Genomic DNA, 16,838 nt, shown 5'->3' with positions numbered 1-16,838 from the left:
GTTTAAATGTTATTAGAACAGAGTTAACACTTTGTGTGCTGCAATTGTTAGGAATTGTTAGGAAAATACATGGAGCAATGGAATGTTTCTGAAGCCTGTGATGTGCTCTTTCGGGTTTGAGTCCTGGAAAATCCACAAATTTCAGACTTAAATTACAGGGAAAGGGGGCAAAATAAATAATGAAAGTGCATTGCACAGTTAATTTACTATGCAAAATTAAACATTTTATATTACAATCTTAAAGTGTTTACTGCCCCTTGGACTGCTTCTTATGCTTTGGTGGCAGGCTTACATTTAATATAATTCCAGTTTATGTTCCCAATCAAAGCTAAAAAACTGAAAAAAGCATAGATACTTTTAAATGCACCTCCTACACCACAAAAAATATAATATATCATTTAACATAACAAAATATGTATCATTCAATATATAAAAAATATGAAAATTGTTAACTTGTGAATAAAAAACAGAAAAAAAAGCATAGATACTTTTAAATGCACCTTTTGGTATGTGAATAGTATCCCTGCTCATCTGCAACCTATTCACTGTTTTCTAGTGCTCTCTCCTGTCCTGTAACTCTCTTTTGGTATGTGAATAGTATCCTTGCTTATCAGCAACCTATTCACTGTATTCTAGTGCTCTCTCCTCTCCTGTAACTCTCTTTTAATATGTGAATAGTATCCCTGCTCATCTGCAACCTATTCACTGCATTCTAGTGCTCTCTCCTCTCCTATAACTATGTTTGGTATGTGAATAGTATCCCTGCTCATCTGCAACCTATTCACCGCATTCTAGTGCTCTCTCCCTCTCCTGTAACTCTCTTTTGGTACGTGAATAGTATCCCTGCTCATCTGCAACCTATTCACTGTATTCTAATGCTCTCTCCTCTCCTGTAACTCTCTTTTGCTATTTGAATAGTATCCCTGCTCATCTGCAACCTATTCACTGAGTTCTAGTGCTCTCTCCTCTCCTGTAACTCTATTTGGTATGTGAATAGTATCCCTGCTCATCTGCAATCTATTCACTGCATTCTAGTGCTCTCTCCTCTCCTGTAACTCTGTTTGGTATGTGAATAGTATCCCCACTAGTGATGTTGCGAACCTAAAAATGTGGGTTCGCGAACAGCGAACGCGAACTTCCGCTAAATTTTGCGAACCGGCGAACCGGGCGAACCGCTATAGACTTCAGTATGCAGGCGAATTTTAAAATCCACAGGGACTCTTTCTGGCCACAATAGTGATGGAAAAGTTGCTTCAAGGGGACTAACACCTGGACATGCCGGAGGGGTATCCATGGCAAAACTCCCATGGAAAATTACATAGTTGATGCAGAGTCTGGTTTTAATCCATAAAGGGCATAAATCACCTAACATTCCTAAATTGTTTGGAATAACGTGCTTTAAAACATCAGGTATGATGTTGCATCGATCAGGTAGTGTAAGGGTTACACCCGCTTCACAGTGCGCAGTGTAGGTGATATACCTGCCCTGTGACCATGCTTTGCAGACCAGGTATCAGTGGTCAGATGGACCCTTGCCCCAACACTGTGTGCCAGACATGCCATTATAGCAGGCTTATATGGCTTTGGCGTTGCTTTTTGGTAATTAGAAGGCTGCTAAATGCCACTGCGCACCACACGTGTTTTATGCCCAGCAGTGAAGGGGTTAATAAGGGAGCATGTAGACAGCTTGTAGAGTTAATTTTAGCTTAAGTGTAGTGTAGTAGACAACCCAAAGTATTGATCTAGGCCCATTTTGGTATATTTAATGCCACCATTTCACCGCCAAATGCGATAAAAAAAAAAAGTTCACTTTTTCACAAACTTTAGGTTTCTCACAGAAATTATTTACAAACAACTTATGCAATTATGGCATAAATGGTTGTAAATGCTTCTCTGGGATCCCCTTTGTTCAGAAATAGCAGACTTATATGGCTTTGGCTTTGCTTTTTGGTACTTAGAAGGCTGCTAAATGCCACTGCGCACCACACGTGTTTTATGCACAGCAGTGAAGGGGTTAATTAGGGAGCATGTAGGCAGCTTGTAGAGTTAATTTTAGCTTAAGTGTAGTGTAGTAGACAACCCAAAGTATTGATCTAGGCCCATTTTGGTATATTTAATGCCATCATTTCACCGCCAAATGCGATCAAATAAAAAAAAATTGTTCACTTTTTCACAAACTTTAGGTTTCTCACAGAAATTATTTACAAACAACTTATGCAATTATAGCATAAATGGTTGTAAATGCTTCTCTGGGATCCCCTTCATTCAGAAATAGCAGACTTATATGGCTTTGGCGTTGCTTTTTGGTAATTAGAAGGCTGCTAAATGCCACTGCGCACCACACGTGTTGTATGCCCAGCAGTGAAGGGGTTAATTAGGGAGCATGTAGGGAGCTTGTAGAGTTAATTTTAGCTTAAGTGTAGTGTAGAAGACAACCCAAAGTATTGATCTAGGCCCATTTTGGTATATTTCATGCCACCATTTCACCACCAAATGCGATCAAATTTAAAAAAAACTTAAATTTTTTCGCAATTTTAGGTTTCTCACTGAAATTATTTACAAACAGCTTGTGCAATTATGGCACAAATGGTTGTAAATGCTTCTCTGGGATCCCCTTTGTGCATAAATAGCAGACATATATGACTTTGGCGTTGCTTTCTGGTAATTAGAAGGCCGCTAAATGCTGCTGCGCATCACACGTGTATTATGGCTAGCAGTGAAGGGGTTAATTAGGTAGTTTGTAGGGAGCTTGCAGGGTTAATGATAGCTTTAGTGTAGAGATCAGCCTCCCACCTGACACATCAGACCCCCTGATCCCTCCCAAACAGCTCCCTTCCCTCCCCCACCCCACAATTGTCCCCGCCAAAAAAAAAAGAAAGTCTGCCAATACTAATATAAAAGGTTTTTAATTTTTTTTTACAGCATATTTACATATGCTGTGGTGTAGCATCCCCCCTTAGCCCCCAACCTCCCTGATCCCCCCCAAAACAGCTCTCTAACCCTCCCCATCTGCCTTATTGGTGGCCATCTTGGGTACTGGCAGCTATCTGCTATTATTTCACAGTCAAAAAAGTGTTGTTTTTTTAAATGTACACTACTGTTACACCAGATATGAGTGGTGGCACTGGGCAAGTGGGCACAATATACGCTGTGAGCCTGACACACACGCTGGCAGGCAGGCAAAAAAAAAAAGCAGACTGATGTTCTAGCCCTAAAAAGGGCTTTTTGGGGTGCTGTCCTTACAGCAGAGATCAGATGAGTGCTTCAGGACTGTAGTGGACACTGAATACACTAGCCTAGCTATCGATTTCCCTATTAAATCAGCAGCAGCTACACTGTCCCTCCTCTCAATAAGAATGCAGCTTCCAAATGAATCTAAAATGGATGCTGTCCAGGAGGTGAGAGGGTCTGGGAGGGAGGGTCTGCTGCTGATTGGCTGTAATGTGTCTTCTGACTGTGAGGTACAGGGTAAAAGTTTACTCAATGATAAAGAATAGGGGGCGGACCGAACATCGCATATGTTCGCCGTCCGTGGCGAACGCGAACATGCTATGTTCGCCGGGAACTATTCGCCGGCGAACTATTCGCGACATCACTAAATCTGCAACCTATTCACTGCATTCTAGTGCTCTTTCCACTCCTGTAACTCTCTTTTGGTACATGAATAGTATCCCTGCTCATCTGCAACCTATTCACTGCATTCTAGTGCTCTCTCCTCTTCTGTAACTCTTTTTTGGAATGTGTATATGTATATTGAGCAAATGATTTTAGGTTTTAATTTAGTCCTGCATTTATTGTAATGTTATCCCAATGTCTTACATCTAATGTTTTGTTAATTGCCATGGGATGTCCTGCTATTATTCTTAAATTTATAGCTGTTATATGCCACTGAGATAAGAATTATACAAGAATTAAGTGAACATTTTATAAGTGAGGCACTAAGATAAGAATTATATAAGAATTAAGTTAAAGGACCAGTCAACACAGTAGATTTGCATAATCAACAAATGCTAGATAACAAGACAATGCAATAGCACTTAGTCTGAACTTCAAATGAGTAGTAGATTTTTTTTCTGACAATTTTAAAAGTTATGTCTATTTCCACTCCCCCTGTACCATGTGACAGCCATCAGCCAATCACAAATGCATACACGTACCATGTGACAGCCATCAGCCATTCACAAATGCATACACACTTATTTTTGCACATGCTAAGTAGGAGCTGGTGACTCAAAAAGTTTAAATATAAAAAGACTGTGCACATTTAGTTAATGGAAGTAAATTGGAAAGTTGTTTAAAATGGCATGCTCTATCTGAATAATGAAAGTTTAATTTTGATTGAGTGTCCCTTTAACATTTTATAAGTGAGGCACTAAGATAAGAAGTATGCAAGAATTGAACAAGGGTTGGACAAGGGGCAAGACATAATGCAAGTACTCTTGTAATATTGTGTTTTATGTATCTCATTGTTTCCTTATGAAAGTGCTGCTGTAATACTGTGTCTTATGTTTTTAATTGGTTCCCACTTTTGTAAAAATGCTCAATATCTTTATATTCCTTTTTGCTACCTCTTGTCTCTATAACAAACTACTTTATTCAATTACTCCTTCCCCCTCCCCACCTGCACTGTTCATTAGCCCATCTCTCTTAAACTCACCTTACTTTTGTACTCATTAACTTTATCTATTCCTAAACACTCTCTCCCTCCCCCGCACCTCGTCTCAAAAACAGCCTCATTACTGTAAATCTGTATCTCATCTCATGTTCCTCTCCCTCTTGCTTATACTAGCTGCTGGTGACATATCCCCTAATCCTGGTCCCCAACAACTTCCTAGCCGTGCACATCCATGTGTACCGTTCCATAGACTCAGAAAACAAAACTCTGGTAATCTTACTCACATTCCTCTTGCATCTAAAGCCACTACCCCTTTCACTTGTGTACTCTGGAACTCTCACTCTGTTTGCAGCATGCTCACTTCTATACATGACATCTTTATCTCCCACTCCCTCAACCTTCTGGCTCTAAGAGAAACCTGGCTCTCTCCCCTAGACACAGCATCCACTGCTGCTCTGTCACATGGGGGTCTCCACTTCAGCCACACTCCTAGGTCTGGCAATAGACAAGGAGGTGGTGTAGGTATTTTACTTTCCTCTCATTGCACCTTCCTACAAATACATCCCATCTTTTCCCTCACATTATCCTCATTCGAAACCCACATGATTCTCTTATTCTCTCCCCTCTCTATATGTGTTGCAGTCATATACAGACCCACTGGCTCCTCAACTCAATTTCTAGATCGCTTGGCTGCCTGGCTACCTTATTTCCTTTCCTCAAACACCCCTGCCCTTCTTCTTGGCAATTTCAACATCCCTCTTAACAATCCCACTGCCTCCTCTGCAAAAAAACTTCTGCAACTCACTTCCTCTTTTGGTTTGTCACAATGGACTGTTTCTCCCACTCACAAAGATGGTCACTCCCTTGACCTGATCTTTAGCTATCAATGAACTATTTCAAACTTCACAAACTCTCCTTTTCCTCTTTCTGACCACCATCTCATCACTTTCAACATCTCATTCCTCCCTACAACTCTCCCTCATTCCTACTCCTCAACACCAAACTTCACAGAAGCATTACGTCATTAGATCAGCAACAGCTTGCTAATTCCCTCGAACCACTCCTCTCATCCATCTCCTTCCTCTCCTGCCCTGACCAATTTATCTGCCACTATAATTACACCCTTGGTCCTTGACAATCTGGCCCCTCTTACCATTGCTCTGAAATCACACACTCATCCTCAGCCCTGGCATACTCCTCTGACACGGTACCTATGCAGATGTTTCCGTACTGCTGAGTGACAATCGAGAAAATCAGCTCAGCTGATTTCCTTCAATACAAGTTCATTTTGAACTCCTACTGTTCTGCCCTTAATCTCTATACACAAAATGTACTTCTCTATTCTTATCTCTACTCTTTCTTCAAACCCAAAACGTCTGTTCTCCACTTTCAATACTCTTCTCCGCCCACCCCCACCCCTAATACAACTTCTCTGTCAGCTCAAGACTTTGCCAGCAAATTCAATAACAAAATCGACTCCATCAGAAACAAAATCAGCTCTCAACATACTTCCATTCTCTCACCCCTCAAACGCTCACAATCAACTAAAACCCACATAGCCATAAATTTAGCTCTTTCTCTCCTGTTACTGAGGAAGACATTTCAGCCCTTATACTGCGCTCTCACCTCACTACCTGTCCCCTTGACCGTATCCCTGCACAGCTTCTCCCCTTCCTCTCTTCTACCCTATACTTGCACACATTTTCAACCTCTCCCTCAGCACCGGTATATTTCCCTCATCTCTGAAACATGCACTGGTCACACCTATCCTCAAAAAACCTTCTCTTGATCCAACCTCCCCATTCAACTACCACCCTATTTCCCTACTCCCTCTTGCCAAAAAGCTTATAGTTAAACTAGTATAAGCACGCCTATCCCATTTCCTTACATTAAACTCCCTCCTGGACCCACTGCAATCTGGATTTTGTCCCAATTACTCCACAGAGGCGGCAATCTTTAAGGTTACCAATGACATACTTATAGCAAAATCAAAAGGCCACTTCTCTCTGCTTATCGTCCTTGATCTGTCCACAGCCTTTGATACTGTTGACCACCCTCTTTTGCTCCAAACTCTCCAATCCATCGACATTTGTGACACAGCCCTTTCGTGGTTCTCTTCCTACCTGTTAACCCTTTGGGTGCTAATGACGGCTCTGAGCCATCACAGAGTTTCTCACTCTGGTGCTAATGACGGCTCAGAGCTGTCACTAGCACTTTCCCACCTTGAGGGAGATCTGGGGGCTCCTTGCTGCTCCTACCCCGGCAATCGTGCCTGTAGAGTGACAGGCATCGCTGGGGCTTCACGTGATGTGCGGTGATGTCACGCGCAATTACGTGATGACGTCACCGCGCAACTTTATTTATACTTAACAATGTTAAGTATAGGAGGAGGGAGCATGCTGCTTAGAAGCCTGTATCTCAGGCATCTAAGCAGCTACAAGACCCATTGTTGGAAAGGCAATCGCCTAACCTTTCCAACAGTGTAAGTCTTGGGGGTCTGTAAAAAAAAAAAAAAAAAGTTAAAAAAAAAGTTTTCAAAAATTTAAAAAATAATAATAATAAAAAAAAATATTAGCACCCAGGTGGGAAATGGCTTAGCAGTCAAAGGGTTAAACCGTACCTTTAGTGTAGCCTTCTATGGGGCCTCCTCTGACCCATCACCACTTTCTGTTGGGGTATGGCAAGGCTCTTTCCTCTGTCCCCTTCTCTTCTTAATCTACACGTCATCATTAGGTTCCCTAATAAAGTCCCATGGGTTCCAATATCATTTGTATGCCTACGACACCATCCTCTTCGCTCTGCTCATGAGCTCCTACACTCCTCCTTTCTTGTTACCTCCTCACACTCCCGCTTACATAACTTCTCCAGACTGGCTCCCATCTTGTGGAAATCTCTGTCTCGCTCCACAAGACTCTCCTCTAGTTTTGAAAACTTCAAGTGCCCCCTAAAATCTCTACTGTTGAGGGATGCATACAATCTACACTAACCTTTCTATACCATTTCCTCTCTTCTATTGCTATCCCCTTGAATCTCCTTAGCATGTAAGCCTAAGAGCCATGCTATTTGTAGATTACCTTTTTTAGAGCTGACTAAACAGTGCAACTCTTGGCAGGGCCCTCTACCTGTCTGATCCCTATAAATGTTTCCTTGTATTCCGCCTATGTTTATAGCACTGCGGAATCTGTTGGCGCTCTACAAATAACCAATTATAATAATAGTGTCTTCTATTGAGCATTAAATGTAGTAAAAGTATCTGAAAAGTATTGAATGTTTTTTAAATGATATCTCAATATTCCCTAAATTAAGAGCTTATCAAGCGATATTGAGTATTGATAGTGAATTACTATCTATTTTTTCCCACTGAACCTTACACTTTATGCTAGGGAAAAATGAGTTATCTCTACCTGACTTCAAAAAGTTTAGCTGTCAGCGATTTTCTAAGAGGAAAATAGATGAAGACCCTCTACGTCAATAATAATTGTATTTGCCTTGACAATTCCTGAACATCCTAGAACTCCATGAGTACAACCCTTGTGATGTGCAATCAATACAAGAAAAGCAATGAAAAGCATAAATGTAGCACAGTCAGCAAAGTATGTCTCAACAACTGACAGAGAAATTCATCTGTTAACCAGATAATATTTCTGTTAAATAACCAGAACATGCTCTTTTATAAATGATCCTTAAAGAGACTTGAAACTCTGATTAATTTAAAAACAAAAAATGGTTTTATTGTATATGTATACATTTCTAAACAGTTGTGAATTTGTCAACAAATCTGTGCAGTGTCGGTAATGTAATTTTGGGGCTCCATTTATCAAGCTGCATATGAAACTTTGGAGCACCTGTGGAGCAGTCTTGCTCATGTATAAACACAAAATGTTGTAGAGAGCTTTAATTTAAAAAATGGTTATGAATATGACAGATTTTTTTTTACTCTGTGAGATCCAGTGAGCAGTGGAGTCCCAGGACTCAGTTGTACAACATCATGCACTTCCTTATAGTTTCACCTTAAATTTAAACAACTTTGACATAGTACTTGTTTTTTCTCAAAAAATAATATATCCCTTTAAGAAGCAGTGTCCTTAGATGTGGCAGAGATAAAACATTGGGCCACCTTTTATGAAGTGGTGAATGCAGCTTTGGACCTTAGTGTTGCAGGTTCGCGTGAGAGGTCTTCAAACTTAGTAAAGTAGCGGCGCTCATAAGACCGCTACTACTTAGCCTCTCCGCCACCTCAAGGGTGGCAGTGTTAAAGCCCTATTGTTGTCTAATTGGCTTTGCGAGAGCTGATGCACAAGACATTGTCCATTAGGCTTTTTTTAAATGGGGCTCTTGTCCAGGAAACTGAAAAACAAGAACAAAAGCAAGTGCATAAAATCACCTTCAAAAAGATAAAACTTATTTTCTACTTGTTTTTGTCTTCTAATTCATAATTATCGAGAAGACCACTAAGATGCAGAGCTTAGACACATAAATGTCATGAATTTAGAAAGGGTACTTGCAGCAATAGTAAATCCTGCATTAGCTGCTTCTTACTTTAAAAGCAAGCTTTAAAAAAACAACTCCATTATCTAGCAGTGTGTTACAGCCTTGGCATCCATGGGGTTAAGGAAAATCAGGATTACAGAGCCAAATAGCTTATCTTCTCATTTTGTTTAGTCATCAATCTGATTATACATTTTGTTGCAAAGGAAAGATTCATGTAACTTGATCATAGAGCTTCTCCGATTACTTTAACCCACCTGCAATGCCTGTGATCAATTGGTTGTCAAACTGCAGGATCCCCACGGGAGATGCAGTATTTTCCATGGTTTTCTCTTGATACAATTCTCCATGTTACCTTATTAATATTATCATACTTCTGCCTGAGGGGTCTGTTGATCTGACACCAAAAGCTTTCTTATTGCAAAGCGTTACTTTTCTGAAGTCTAAGAAGTGTTGAGTTTGTTCCTTGGATGGTATTTATTTACAGAATGTAAAGCAGATATTATTTTATTTATTACACACAATGTTAATTTATGTTTTGTTTTTTTATAACATCAATTCTTATCAAAAGCTATTATATGGTTATGTACCATTAAAGGGACAATCAATTAAAAAAATATTGTTACATAATTCTGCACGCCCGATCACGCTATTGAACTGAATGTAGACCACTCCTGCTACCAGACCAGAATGGGAGCGTGCTACACTCAGTTCAATAGCGGGATAGGGCACGCTGTGATTAGACAGCGCACCCGGAAAGAGCTTCTGTAAAAGTAGACATGGTCAGAAGATCCTGGAGAGAAGACCAGGTAAGTTCAACTTTGAGGGGTAAAATCTTTAAAATCTTTAGATTTTTAAACCTGTCACTATGATAATGTTACATAATTCTGCACGATGTGCAGAATTATGTTACATTATTTTTTGCATTCACTTTCCCTTTAAAGGCAGCAAAATACTTTTTTTTACTTTTTAACATTTTATTGCTGTGGCTTTAAGTGCATATAACAATAAAAAAATTAAAGTGTCTAGGGGTAATAGCAACCAGAAATCCTCAAGAATGGTAGGATTTAAACTTTCCTAAATTTCTTATGGAATGTAGAAGGAAGATGTGACTGGATGAATTTACCAATCTCACTTACGTCACGCATCATGTTGATCAAGGTCATTCTAGTTGTTATATCTATTACAAAATATTCCATTGTTCTTACGGAAGTCTAATTTTAATATGTTCATCCAAATATGTAATATTTATTTGGAATGGCAAGAGGCCATGGATTTCACTGAACAAATTTATGCACTCTAGAAAAGCTGCAGGGTTAGCATTTCCAAATATTAAGTACTATAATCTAGCTGCCTTACTTAAATTCGCTGTTGATTGGATCACAGAGAGGGAATATGTTTCTATCCTTTGCTGTGAAACTGATCTGATAGCCCCATTTAATTTTAAAGCTATTTTACACTGTCCTGCTTCCAAACTGCCTGCTAATGTAATTTGGGTTATCCAAAGATATTTTTTTGCATATCTCCAAATTAGGCACTTTATTACAGAGCTTAAAAATAAATATGTAACGGATTGGTCTCTTGGGTTACAATATAGTAGAATTAAATTATACAAGGATGGGATATATACTATTTATTGCTTTTATAATACAGTGAACTCACATTTTAATATGTTACAGTATGAAAGGTTACAGTGGCAAAAGTTCTTCTCGGATATTGGACTCCAGGATAGTTAAAAACTGAATAATACATCCGAGGGTTCCAGCATCTTGCCAATAATCTCACATAAATATTATTCATTGGGTGTATATTACACCAGAAAAAAATTAACCAAATAGTAGAGAAGAACTTGTTTATGTATTAAATGCAGTGCAGAACAGGCAGATATTTTCCATTGCTTTTGTTCCTGTCTTAACAATTTTCAGTTCTGGACGCAAATTAATTATTGGTTCAATAAAGTACAGATAGTGGGTTTTATCATCTTGCCACAACACATGTTTTTTTCAGTTAAATATTCAGAGGAATGTAACAAAACTAATTTAGTTAAAGGGACAGTCTACACCAGAAATGTTATTGTTTTAAAAGATAGGTAATCCCTTTATTACCAATTCCCTAGTTTTACATAACCAACACAGTTATATTAATACACTTTTTACCTCTGTGATTACTTTATATCTAAGCCTCTGCAAACTGCCACCTTATTTCAGTTATTTTGACAGACTTACATTTTAGCCAATTAGTGCTGGCTCCTAGGAACTCCATGGGTCTATTTATCAAGCCGTCAACCGCAAATACGCTGGAATTCCGCAGCGTAATTGTGGAGACCTTGATTCTCCATATTTATGAAAGCCTACAGACTGCCAAAAGTATAATTTTGTGACGTAACATACGATCCAACCGGTCTCAGTCCAACACAGATCGATGCTTACGTCATTACAGATGTTCCGAATGCAAATTCGGCACTATCTGACTACTTTTGGAAGTTAACAAATATCCACCATGTACGCTACTATTCTGGCCCAGGGTACCTGGTTTTCAATCCGTCACCCTGGAGGCTGCGGATGCCATAGGTATCAATGGGAGTCTGAAAGCAGCGAAAGCTTATGTTCGCTGCTGCCCGATATCCCATTGATTCCGATGGGAGAATAAAGTTATGTTTACACCTAACACACTAACATGTACCCGAGTCTAAACACCCCTAATATGTCACCCCCTACACCGCTGACACCTACTTTATACCTATTAACCCCTAAACCGCCACTCCCGGACCCTGCCACAATGAAATAAACTTATTAACCCCTAAACCGCCACTCCTGGAGCCCTTCGCCACCTACAATATGTTATTAACCCCTCTACACCACCGCCACCTACGTTACATTTATTAACCCCTAATCTGCCGCCCCCAACGTCGCCGCCACTATTCTAAATGTATTAACCCCTAAACCTAAGTCTAACCCTAATACCCCGAACCTAAATATTATTTAAATAAATCTAAATAAAACCTACAATTATTTTCTAAATTATTCCTATTTAAAACTAAATACTTACCTATAAAATAAACCCTAAGCTAGCTACAATATAACTAATTGTTACATTGTAGCTAGCTTAGGGTTTATTTTTATTTTTCAGGCAAGTTTGTATTTATTTTAACTAGGTATAATAGTTATTAAATAGTTATTAACTATTTAATAACTACCTAGCTAAAATAAATACAAAAGTACCTGTAAAATAAAACCTTACCAAAGTTACAATTACACCTAACACTACACTACAATTAAATACAATTAAATAAAATTAAAAATAATTAACTAAATTATATACAATTATCTAAAGTACAACACCCACCCCCACTAAATTACAGAAAATAATAAACAAATTACAGAAATGTAAACTAATTACATCTAATCTAATAGCCCTATCAAAATAAAAAAGCCCCCCAAAAATAAAAAAATCCCCTAGCCTAAACTAACTACCAATAGCCTTTAAAAGGGCCTTTTGCGGGGTATTGCCCCAAAGTAATCAGCTCTTTTACCTGTAAAAAAAAATACAAACAACCCCCCAACAGTAAAACCCACCACCCACACAACCAACCCCCCCAAATAAATACTAACTAAAAAAGCCTAAGCTCCCCATTGCCCTGAAAAGGGCATTTGGATGGGCATTGCCCTTAAATGGGCAGTTAGCTCTTTTGCAGGCCCAAAGCCCTAACCTAAAAATAAAACCCACCCAATACACCCTTAAAAAACCAAACACTAACCCCCTGAAGATCGACTTACTGGGAGATGTCTTCATCCAAGCCGGGCAGAAGTGGTCCTCCAGACGGCAGAAGTCTTCATCCAGACGGCATCTTCTATCTTCATCCATCCGGCACGGAGCATTCTCCTTGGCCGACGACTACCCGACGAATGAAGGTTCCTTTAAGTGACGTCATCCAAGATGCCGTCCCTTAGATTCCAATTGTCTGATAGAATTCTATCAGCCAATCGGAAGTAAGGTGGAAAAAAATCCTGTTGGCTGATGCAATCAGCCAATAGGATTGAACTTCAATCCTATTGGCTGATTGGAACAGCCAATAGGATTGAGCTTGCATTCTATTAGCTCTAGTGTTTTTTAAGGGTGTATTGGGTGGGTTTTATTTTTAGGTTAGGGCTTTGGGCCTGCAAAAGCGCTAACTGCCCTTTTATGGGCAATGCCCATTCAAATGCCCTTTTCAGGGCAATGGGGAGCTTAGGTTTTTTTAGTTAGTATTTTTTGGGGGGGATTGGTTGTGTGGGTGTTGGGTTTTACTGTTGGGGGGGTTGTTTGTATTTTTCTTTACAGGTAAAAGAGCTGATTACTTTGGGGCAATGCTCGCAAAAGGCTCTTTTAAGGGCTATTGGTAGTTTAGTTTAGGCTAGGGGATTTTTTTATTTTGGACGTGCTTTTTTATTTTGATAGGGCAATTAGATTAGGTGTAATTAGTTTAAACTTCTGTAATTTGTTTATTATTTTCTGTAATTTAGTGTTTTGTTTTGTACTTTAGATAATTGTATATAATTTACTTAATTGTTTTTAATTTATTTAATTGTATTTAATTGTAGTGTAGTGTTAGGTGTAATTGTAACTTAGGTTAGGTTTTATTTTACAGGTACTTTTGTATTTATTTTAGCTAGGTAGTTATTAAATAGTTAATAACTATTTAGTTACTATTCTACCTAGTTAAAATAAATACAAACTTGTCTGTAAAATAAAAATAAACCCTAAGATAGATACTAGGGTTTATTTTATAGGTTAGGGTTTATTTTATAGGTACGTATTTAGTTTTAAATAGGAATAATGTAGTTAATGATAGTAATTTTATTTATATTTAGTTAAATTAGATTTTTAGGGGGTGTTCGGGTTAGACTTAGGTTTAGGGGTTAATAAATTTAATATAGTGGCGGCGACGTTGGGGACGGAAGATTAGGGGTTAATAACATAATTTAGGTGGGGGTGGCAGATTAGGGGTTAATACGTATAATGTAGTTGGCAGTGGGCTCCGGGAGTGGAGGTTTAGGGGTTAATAACTTTTTTTAGTTGCAGCGGGGTCCGTTAGCAGCGGGATAGGGGTAAAACAGTTTAGTATAGTGTGGGTGTTTAGTGACAGGGTACCAATAAAGCTGTGAAAAAGCCGAAGAGCAGCGAGATCGATGACTGTTAGTTAACAACAGTCCGCTGCTCATCGCGCCATACTTGGTGCGCAGATTTTTGACAGCTTTTCAGGTAACTTTGGAGAACGTATTCAGGTCCGCGGCAGCGATGTTAGGCGATCTTAGGATCTTAGGCGAGCGTATTGGTGCCGGCGAATGCAAGTAAGTTGACAGGTTGATAAATAGGGGCCCATGTGCGTGAGCACAGTGTTATCTATATGACACACATGAATTAACACCCTCTAGTGGTGAAAAACAGTCAAAATGCCCTGAGATTAGAGGCGGCCTTCAAGGGCTTAGAAATTAGCATATGAACCTCCTAAGTTTAGCTTTCAACTAAGAATACCAAGAGAACAAAGCAAAATTGGTGATAAAAGTAAATTGGAGAATTGTTTAAAATTACATTCTCTACCTGAATCATGAAAGTTAATTTTGGACTAGACTGTCCCTTTAATACAATTTTACTGTTAATACGGAATCTCTTACTTAAGAATTGGAAAGCAACCCAAGCAGAGAACAGTATAATAGCACATCCCATAGAAGTCTATGAGGTAAGACATTTAAAGCAGCCTCACTATCCCACCTTTAGATGTTAGCACACCAGTATAATATGAGCGAAAGCATAAAAGCACTATTGACTCAACTTAAGCAGTGTTAGCACTGCACTTATGATCTGGGCAATAGGGGGTTGGAATAGAGCCCATAGAAAGTCATTAAGAAAGCAAAAGCCTGGTCTTATTCATTAAAAGAAGGCCATACAATAAAACAAAGGCTCATAAAGAAAGGTCAATTAATTCTAAAACAAGCATCTCTCATATTTGTATCCTAGAATCAACTGTTGCTGTGACACCATTTAAACATAAAATACAAAGGCAAACTACATAATATTAATGTATAAGTCCACACTCATGACAGATCTCTTGTCTAATTAAGCAATTACGAAAAAATAACAATATAATGAGAATGATAATAATTATAATAATAATATTGTATGGGGTGTGGACCCTGCAGTTATGCCCCTTGCTCTGAAAATGAATATTAAACATACACATCGGGGACGATTTATCAAGCTCCTTCAGGCTCGCCGGAAAACAGAAATTATGAAGCAGCAGTCTAAAGACCGCTGCTCTATAACTTGTCCACCTGCTCTAAGGCCGCAGACAGAAATCAACCATTGTCATCATTTATCTATGTGCAGCGGACATGATATGCTACATCGTATCATGTCCGCTCACACCATGATAAATCTACCCCATCATCTTAAATTTTTATAGAATGTAGTAAGCTTGTCATACTATTTTTTAAAAAGCACAACTATACATGAATATATATATATATATGTCTATCTATCTATCTATCTATCTATCTATCTATCTATCTATCTATCTATCTATCTATCTATCTATCTATCGTGTCTGTCTATCTGTCTGTCTGTTTATTTGTCTATCTACACACACACAACACACTTTATTGCTAAAAGTAAACGGATACCTGACCATTACACCTATTTAAGCTTGTTGGACACCTGACTATAACACCTATATATGCTTGTTGGACATCCCATTCCAACATTGCATTACCAAGTGCATTAATATGGAGTTGGCCACCTCCTGTGGTTGTAACAGCCACCATTTCTCTTGGAAGGCTTTAAACAAGATTTTGGAGTGTGTCTGTTAAAAGAGCTTTTGTTAAGTCAGGTACATAAGTTGGATGAGAAGGTCTGGCTTGCAATTGCTGTTCCAAATCATCCCAAAGGTGTTAAATAAGGTTAAAGGGACAGTCTACACCAGAAGTTTTATTGTTTTAAAATATAGATAATCCCTTTATTACCCATTCCCCAGTTTTGCATAACCAACACAGTTATATTAATATACTTTTACCTCTGTTATTACCTTGTATCTAAGCCTCTGCAGACTGCCCCCTGATCACACAAATTTTAATTATCAATTAACTTGCATTTTAGCCAATTAGTGCTGTGTCTGTTACAAGCCACGGGCGTGATCACAATGTTATCTATATGGCTCACATGAACTAGCACTCCCCTGTTGTGAAAAGCAAATAAAAATCACATGATAAGAGGCTGTCTTTATTGGATTAGAAACAGGCAGAAATTTAGATGTTTCAAAGTTATAACGTATATTAATATAACAATGTTGGTTGTGCAAAGCTGGGGGAGGGGTAGTAAAGGCATTATCTATATTTTTAAACAATAACAATTTTATTGTTAACTGTCCCTTTAAGGTCAGGGCTCTGTAGAGACCACTCAAATCCCTCCACACCAAACTAATACACAATTTCTTCCTGGACCTTGATTTTGCACAGTCATGCTGGAACAGGATAGGTACTTTCTCCAAACTTTTACCACAAAGTTGGAAGTATACAATTGTTTAAAATGTCTTTGTATCCTGTTGCACTAAGATGGCCCTTCATGGAACTAAGGGGGCTAGCCCAAAGCTTGAAAAACAGCCCAGACCATTATCCCCCATGCACCAAACAATACAGTAGACACCATGCATTCTGGTAGGTAGCATTTTTCTGGCATGCTCCACACCAATATTCTTCCATCA

This window comes from Bombina bombina, chromosome 2, assembly GCF_027579735.1.
Source record: "Bombina bombina isolate aBomBom1 chromosome 2, aBomBom1.pri, whole genome shotgun sequence".
In the NCBI taxonomy this organism is placed as follows: Eukaryota; Metazoa; Chordata; class Amphibia; order Anura; family Bombinatoridae; genus Bombina; species Bombina bombina.
Note: the sequence above shows the minus strand (reverse complement) of the source record.